The sequence below is a fragment of the Salvia miltiorrhiza genome, chromosome 5 (genome assembly GCF_028751815.1).
Source record: "Salvia miltiorrhiza cultivar Shanhuang (shh) chromosome 5, IMPLAD_Smil_shh, whole genome shotgun sequence".
Lineage (NCBI taxonomy): Eukaryota > Viridiplantae > Streptophyta > Magnoliopsida > Lamiales > Lamiaceae > Salvia > Salvia miltiorrhiza.
In genome coordinates, this window is record NC_080391.1 from 30355974 (window position 1) to 30364095 (window position 8122).

General features: G+C 37.9%; 1 long non-coding RNA gene across 1 annotated transcript; it reads right to left on the reverse strand.

Annotated features, from left to right (window-relative positions):
- Positions 1-4376: 4376 nt before the first annotated feature.
- Positions 4377-5978, reverse strand: LOC131026421 (uncharacterized). Its single transcript, XR_009102295.1, has 2 exons — positions 5459-5978; positions 4377-4744 (listed from the first exon to the last, which is right to left on the reverse strand). It is a non-coding gene; the product is annotated as an uncharacterized LOC131026421 (long non-coding RNA).
- Positions 5979-8122: the final 2144 nt, after the last annotated feature.

The window sequence follows — 8122 nt, forward strand, 5'->3', positions numbered from 1 at the left end:
CTCAATCACTTTGTCTTGAGACCGCATGTGGAGGTCTACATAATTTTAAGAATAAAAATTATTTAGTAATAACCACAATCTAACTTTGAAATTAAATTCTCGAATTTGACATACTCACTAGGACCATGCCGCATTCAATTTAATTTCTTAGTTATCTTATTTAAAATCCATCCTCTAAAGTACTTATGAAAATCATACGAGTAAGCCACGATAGGGTGGACGTTTACCGCATAACTCCCACTACTTAAATGGATTTAAATATTTTGAATAGAAGTCTCAACTCAACAAACTTGTGAAATCGAACATGAAGTAAGCCACGATCGTGTGGACGTTTACTCCCATCCTCAATCACTTTGTCTTGAGACCGTTTGTGGTAATTTAAATAATTTTAATCATCTATAAAATTATTAATACAGCTTAGTCTTTTTCTTTCAAAAGGTTTGATCATGCTCAACACATAATCCTAAACATGCTCTTCTAGAACGCAACATGTAAAACATGCTCGCAGAATTCTAAAACATGCTTAAGAAAACGGTAAACCTACTAGCATGCTCGTCTAAGCGCAATTAATAAACAAATATTAACAAGCAAAGACGTGCAAAAGCAGGTAAAGAGCATAAGGGATCAACAACCACGACATGCAAAGAACAGTAATAAAAGAATTAAAATTCTTCGTGACCCATTCGTGGAATCCCATTTCTAATCTATTACAATTAAAACAGAAAAGAAAAGGCTCAAAAACGTAAAAACTCGGCCCGAACAGCTTCATCAGGCCCGTCTTTAAAAATAGGGTTTGGGCCCCCTAGGGTTTGAAAATCGGCCACCTAGGGTTTGGAACCCTAGGCGCCGCCGCCTCCCTTCCTCGACAGCCGCTGGACAGCGCCGCCGCAGCAGCTCCCGGTGTGCATCGCAGCACCCCGGCGCGCATCCCGGCACGAGCAGCGGCCCCGGCTCGGCACCCGCCTGTCGGCAGTCACTTTCGGCGCCACCAGCTGGGCAGCAGCATGCGCGCGCCAGCCACCGCAGTCCAGGCTCCAGCGGACGGACGGCATCAGTCGTCATCGACAGTGCTCGCCTCCCGGGCACCCGCGCGCCAGCGCGCAGGCACTGCCCGAGGCGCGCGCTGCCCACATCGCTCGCCGCCTCCTCGCCTTGACCCGCGCCATCAGCAGCGTACTCCGTCCCCTCGGGCGCGCAAGCAGCAGCTCGGCAGCAGCGGCCCGTGGGACGCCGTCCGGGCACGGCAGCGCCGCGAAGCGCACATGCGCAGGCCCTAAGGCCGTGCACCGCCCCCACTCGCCCCAGCCCGCCTCGCCTCGCCTCGGCCTCGCCCTCGCTGATACCGCACGAGCAGTAGCAAGGGCGCACGACGCCAGCCCGGGCGCACGACGCACAGCGCGCAAGCGCTCGTGCGCGCGCGGCCCTCGGCGCCGGCGGCCTTGCTCGCTCCGTGCCCGTTGGCCTCCGTTCCACCAAAACACCGTTCCTCGTTGTTGATTCGTCGTCATCCTCGTTTCGTTCCTCGGTTTTACAGATTTACAATGGAAAAACAAATGCAATTGAAATCCTAATCTAACCACGGATTTTCTCGTGGTGAAAAAACGATTACAACGTCAAACGACGTATTCCACGAATCAACGAACCACGAAGAACAACAGCAGTAAAAACAACGCACATTATTAATCGTACATAAATTAATAATAGAGCCAAGAAAATAATCCTGGGCTCTGATACCAATTGAAGGAATATTAAACTGAATTAACGTTCCGTTTGCCCGATGATCGTTTCTTGGAATATTATTAATTTATCATACAACGATTAATCCCTAACATGCTCCTATGAATTTAACAGCTGCACGTTGGAGCTCAGAAATACCTGAAGAATTCAGAAGAATTCGCAGATTCGCATCTGAACAGACCAGTCAGCTTCAAGCCTTCGTTTGAAGCCTCAAACGTCCTCAAATCGTATTTCGCCCAGAAATACGACTTCTTAGTCTTCGAGAGAGCTTTCCGTGGCCGCCTGATTCGTCTGAATCGGAGTTCTGTGGAGGAAGTTATGGCCGTTTTACGGAGACTGCCAGAACTTGGTTTCCTGCGAAAATCTGACTCCAGCTCTGATCTTCTCGACTGTATCCCGCTCAGCTTTCACCGTTGGATGGACAACGATCTATGAAAGTCCCAAGAGAGAAATAAGCCCCACAAGTTTTTCTTCCCCTGCACCCCACAGTTCTCAAAACCCTAATATTTTATCAGTGTGTTTTCCTGAGAGCTGACAGCTGTATTTAATTAAAATTAAATACGTGTGGGCACAGAATTAGTGTAGGATGCGTCTTTCTCTCCTTCTAGGGCTAGGAGACATTGGGCCAGTCCAGGGACCAGATACAAGGAATAAAGATGGGCCTCAAATAAATTAATTTATCTATGGTCAGCCCAGACCATAATTAATTTATAAATATCAGTTCATTCCACTAGAGAACCGATACTGACTTACCCCTTTATTGCCGGTGATGAGTCGGGGCTTGTATTTAGACTTATTAAATCTCCGTATTTAAAATATCCGACATCCATTAATTAATTAGAGCTCTGACAGCTTAAATTAATTAATCTCTTAATAATTCCTTAAGCAGTACCACTCAAACTTTATTATTACGCCTGGACTTAATCAACCTGCAGGGTTTAGCGTAATAAACCTTATTGAGCTCCTTAAGGGGATGTCATTATCCTATACCGGATACGGGTACTAATACAGATAATCAAATATCATATATTAACCGCTATCACCCAAGATACAGAGTACTCGAGTTAGTATATAACTTTCACCCATAGTAAGTCAAAGTGATATACGAATTAATATATATATCTGAATACTTATTAGTATTAAGATTTATAAGTCACCGAGATCTTGATTCTTCACTTAAGTCAGATAGAAGAATACATCTCAAACTGTGGTCCTATCAATACGTAATGACGTACCAGTATAGACAAGTAGCCAAGACAAACTACTTCCATCTATACTGCAGCCTAAACCAATAACTTGTCCTAGAGTTATTTCGGCTGTGATCATATTATATCTCTTAAGGTTATTCCAATTATATGGTCTTCTGTGATCTACAACACACCATATAATCTACTTATATAGAGATAAAGAACATACATATGCAATCATGAATACAATCAGATAGGAGATTAGATAGTGAACTTAGGAAACATTGTATACAAGCATAAAACGTTCTTGCTTTCAGTATACAAATCCGACACAGTGGTCGGCCAACCCTCTAGATTACATACGACCACAGGGTGTACATTAATTTCGGCGGGATTACTTGCCTGCTCGAAATTTGAATTCATTTAACATTAGATAGGCATTAATAACAAAGCGAAAACATTTAAGTATTGACAATCATTTGAAATTTTTGTTCACATTATTGAAGCAGGAAAAACTTTAATAGTTCTAGAAAAATATTTTATTTTATACATAGAAAACCTACTTAATTTGCAAGTGTTTGCTAACACGTACACAAGTTATATTTCACTTCTAGTATTCACTTCCACGCTTGTCCTTTACTACAAGAATAAAATATAAAACGTCCGAAACAAAAGATAGTTTCTCAATTAATGAGTAGCGTGTGATTTATGTGTATTCTATTTATCGAGTATTATTATCCTAAAATTAAATTAAATGCTCAACTACTGAGTTGGATTAATAATTCGAATTAATAAATTCGACTTAGTATATTCTAATCCACTTAGTAATTAATAAATCCATATCTAAACTAATTCACAATTAAGATAAGGGTAATCATATTCATAGCCCCCAATTTACTCTTCATAGCCATCTTATTTAAAAAAATATTAAAATTATTTAATAATTTACTATCCTATCCTCATAGCCTCCGATTAAGAATATTAATACATTGCATTGTGACGCTCGTCGACATCGCTTGCCTTCTTTGCCGCCGATCATGACTTCACCACTGACCCCGACAGTGATCGGATGCGGCTCATGTAGTAGTCTCTGTCGGAGGCGACGGCGCCAACATGCTTCTCCGACAATCAATTAATGCGTTAAACTCGATGAGATTGTGAATGAATATTACCTCGGCAACAAGGTTGTCACGGTCTCGGAGGTAATTAGTGAAAATGATTGAAGGCAGGCTTGGGTTCGCAAGGAAGAAGGAGAAGCTTTTGACTGAAAATGGAGGAAGAATGCTACTAATGGAGTAATTGATACTCATTCAAGTTAGATGTAAATGATTATTTACCGCCTCCCATTTGTTTGGTCAAATTATGCTTTTAATTCTCATGAAGCCATCTGCCTTGTAGTGGTCCCCCAATTTTGGGTATTTAGAGCTTCGTTGAACAGTAATGAATCATAGATGAAAATTATCCCATCCCTTCCTTTTATTTCTCTCTCTGCTTCCCTTTATTTTGATACAATCATACAACAATAACCCATCTTATCCAAAAAATTACAAAATAAAGAAATCACTAAAAATCAATACAAAGGTACTCAAGAAGGTGATGTGCCCCACCGAAAACTGGAGCGCCACCATTCATGGATTTTGGTGTCGATTTTTTCACATCGCCGGCTCCCCTGCCTTCGGCACTCTTGATTGATTCACAACTTATGTCGTTGAATTGAGATTTGTGTGATGTATTGGGTTGGGAAATTTGATGTTGATGTCGTCGAAAGCCATGGAGGAGAGAGTCTTCTTGGCGTTGCAGACCTGCCCCTTGCTAAGGGGCTGCTGGCGGAGAGAGACGAAGATATGGGCAAGACTATGTTAGTAAATTGTTTTTTAAATTAAAGATAAAATAGTAAATTATTAAATAATAAAAATATTTTTTTAAATAAGGAGGCTATGTAGAATAGAATGGGGCTATGAATAGAATTAAAGTCTAAACAAAAGATTAATCTAAAGGCCCAATTAAGACAATTAAATCTAATTTTCGATTAAGCAAACTAATTAAAGTCTAAACAAAAGATTAATCTAAAGGCCCATCTCGAAATTGGAATGACCATATTTATTTTTTTAGTTGGCAGCACAATATAATCATGTACTAGTACGTGGCAGCCCAATTATTGAGTTTATTAATCGAAATCATTTTTGGTGAAAAATGATGCATCAATAATCTGGTGAATGGTGACAATTTAATATTATATATTGGGAAGTGTATGCATGTACTAGTTCCGAGACTCGATAAAGTTACGATCTTTGTAAATTACTTGGTTCTTTCTTGAGAATTGGATGTAAAAGTACCATTAGCTTTATCAAATATTGAGTTTAATTAGAACTAAAGTACTCAACTAAAACGACAGTCGCCAGTCAACTGAGGTGACTTCTCATAACATAACATCTTGAGAAACTTATTGTTCATATAATTTAGGAATCTACATGTAATTAGCTATTCATGCATACTCAAAGAAGAGAGGATTTGTTCTTGATCAAACACACCACCTTCATGAATCATAGGCATCATCTCTACATCGATCCATTGAAGATCAACATCAACGGCAGCCATCGACGGATACAACTCATCAATAGATGATTGGCTACTCTCCCATGCACAATCATCGAGTTCATCTTGTAAAGACTGGATCACTTTTGTTAGTCTTTCATCATCACACTCGTCGATCTGCGTTTCATCCAGCAATGACATTAGAATATTGTGATTTCGTGGCGACAACTCCGACCAGTCTTGGCTCTCCACGTGCTCCCAATTCTCACCTACTATGGAGCTCATAATACTGATCAACAAACAAAGACAATGTAGCCCTAATCAAAAATATTATATAATTTTGATATGGAAATATGTAAATGAACACTCAAAAGGCCTTAAGGCACTTGGGCGAGTTTCTTGTGATATATTCTTCCTCTTGAACAAACATAACCCTTTTTATAGGCAAATATTATACTAAGAGAATAAATTATGAGTGGAAGAAGGGTTGTGATGTGTAGCACATGGCCATCTTTTTGATTGTGAAATATCTACCCACCAATTAGAAATTAAATTCGAGTATTGTAAAGGCAACCAATCATTATTAAAAGATAGGGGCCACTTGCACTAATAAAGGCTAAATTTTTAGATAAAATGTCTTTGTCTACCACCAAGTGACATCCAAAGGTCACCTAGGAAAATTATTTCATGTATGGTCTAAACTAGGTAGCAAATTAATGCATCAAAAGTACAGCCACGCGATATCTTCGAGATTATGTTTCACCAAATAGCTGCAATGTAAAGTGACCATGAAACTTATCCCATTAAATAAAGTAGATGACCGAAAATTAGGAAAAGAAATGGTTGATAATAAGATATGCAAGAATCTTTATTTTCACTTATTTTATGTGAGGTGAGACCGACTTTATTTTCATGAATAATTACGTAGGGTATATCTATCACGATTCGAGCATTTCATTTTATTGATTGTTTGTGATTATCTATAGATGTATAGCTTTATCTAAGGAGTTACTTTTTAGGCCAGGTCCTCCTACTTGTACCTCTTAAAAGTTTTTAAAGGTAATATTTTAATTTAATTAGTGTGATAAGATAAAATATATACGATCTATACGCTTTTGTTAACCCTAAACGATGGTCGGATACTCAATTTTTATTATTTAAATCAACATGTATCAAATTTCACTAAGTGCATTGTTCATTACAGATTAATATTACACAAAATTGCAGCTTGAATAGAAGGTATACGGTGTTAAAATGTTATTTATTAATAGATGTATTTATTTCTTACAAATATAATATTGTCAAACGAAATTAATATATTAGTTAATGTTTTTCAAAATAAATTTTTGAGCCCGATTAGCCCGATGTGGTAGCCCGAAATCCAAACATTTAGGGTTAGGGTTCGTTGAAAATTCTTAACTTGAATTTTTTTTCAACCTGATGATTAGCCTACACCCGAATAACCTGTAACCCGATAGGGCTAGCCCAAGACCCGATGGGTTGAGCCGATTGACATCTCTACTTTTGATAGTTCATATTATTTTCTACTGAAAAAAATATAAAATTGGTAACAAATATAATAAATCATTTGTAGTAACCTGCTCTTTTAATATTGATTAAAGTCCAGTAAATGCAATATTTATGATTATATAAATTATGATTATCAGATAAAGTTATTTCAGTTATATGAATTGAGACATCAATACGAGATCTAGAGCCCGTGATTTAATTTATATTTTAGCTACGCGCGAGAATCGTAATCAGATTATTGAGCGAGTCAATAATTCCTTATTCCAGAATAAGAACTGATTTATTTAAATCACGTTATGTATTATTACATAGAGATATTAACTACTTTTATAAGTTGTGATTTAATTTCAACTTGTGGCACGAATTAAATTAGAGATTAATTAGTAGAGATTTTTTTAATGAGGTATCGTTATTAGCGATACCCAAATAATAGCAAGACCCAAATGGTAATTGCATCCATTTATTAAGTCAAAAGAATTTTACTTTTATTATCACCGTCACAGCTTCATGAGACACTTACCATTATCTTTTCCTTGAACCACCTAGCTCGCATACTAAACAACAATTTATTACTCTCTTTCTCCCATTTCAAATATCTTGTTTTTTTAAAAAAATTGTTCCACGTACTTTAAATGTCTTATTTTCTTTCATGAAAAAATTAATCTCAAAAGGTGATAATATTTGGGATTCACATCACCTTTTAAACCCTAAACCACATCATTTAATAATTTAAATACTCCCTTCATCCCACTATTATTGTCTCAAAATTATTGCACACGGTAACTGAGAAGAAAGTGTAAAGTGATAAAAAATAGTACATCCGTATTTTTTGAAGGAATTATTTCTTATCTTATTGTGACAATAATAATGAGACGACCCAAATAGAAAAGTGTGACGACAATAGTGGGACCGAGACGAAGTAACGTCTTTTTATATAGCAGTATCGAAAAGAAAGAAGAGAGTTGAAGTGGGAGGAAGGAGTACTAAACAAAGTACACACGCACACACCTATAGCATATGGTAAATCCCCGAATTCAGCAAAAGCTATGCCCAAGAATCACACAGGGATCAATCCAGCCACACCTCTACAAAGATAAAAGGTTTGATATATCAGCCAATCGCACTAATTCCTC